The following is a 1,070-nucleotide window of genomic DNA, read 5'->3' as shown; positions in this document are numbered from 1 at the left end:
CCACACCCCCACCCCCCATACACCCCCATACATCAGCAAGGACATCATGTAATAAATAATCATAGGCTACGTGACAATCACAAGCAAAGAAGAAAGACTTCATGAAAGAATTGCAAAGCTAAACGACATCATAAAAATCATGCAATCGAAGCCTTACTTTGAACTTGTAATAACAAGCTGTATTCCTTTGTCATCTTTCATTTCTGCTGACCTCCCCCCCCCCTCTTCTCTCTCTCTCTCTCTCTCTCTCTCTCTCTCTCTCTCTCTCTCTCTCTCTCTCTCTCTCTCTCTCCCTCTCTCTCTCATTTAATGTCAAAGTGTATGCGTTCAAAGTACTCTACAGTTCAATATTAATGTAAATACCACCCTCTGAGTGTACTCATGCTCGATCTATTATCGAGAGCGTTGCCATAAATTCAAACTCCTTTGATCAAAGAGAACGATCTATGATGCTATACGAATCAAACAGGATTATATGAATTTAAACGAAACAATGACAATAAGTGAGATATAAAAAAGATAAATATCAGTTTAAAAAATGTATTGGGTCTTGTTTTTAGAACATGTAAAACGTGTCTTGTATTGTACGTGAAAGAAATGGTCTTTCCCCCTCTTGACAAGACGAACTCATGTTTGATAATAACTCTTGAATGGAAACCATATGCAGTCCCCACTCACATAACCATTTCCATATTGCTACTTGTAGTACCAAATGAAATTTCGAACGCGATCCTCGACGTAATTAAAAATCTCATGGAAAGAAAGGGAATCAAATGAGGTGATGCTGAAAAAGGTCGCGTTGGACGGTCACTCATAAGAGCAAGGCGGAAGAGACGATGGCATTAAACATCTTTATCTTACTACTTAACTACTACAAATAAATGAGGGTGCGGTGGCGGAGCTTCGGAGACGAGCGGTTCGGACACGGATTTTTTTCACCCCCTCCTGCCCACCCAGCAGTAATGGGTACCTAACTTCGAGTTGGGGAAGTAAAGGCAGCGTGGAAAGGAACTGGCCACCCTACCACAATATGCCGAAGGCCCAGGAAGTTGTCTCACAAACAAGGCAAT

Source organism: Aplysia californica, unplaced genomic scaffold, assembly GCF_000002075.1.
Source record: "Aplysia californica isolate F4 #8 unplaced genomic scaffold, AplCal3.0 scaffold00286, whole genome shotgun sequence".
Taxonomy (NCBI): domain Eukaryota; kingdom Metazoa; phylum Mollusca; class Gastropoda; order Aplysiida; family Aplysiidae; genus Aplysia; species Aplysia californica.
This window is presented reverse-complemented; position numbering follows the sequence as displayed.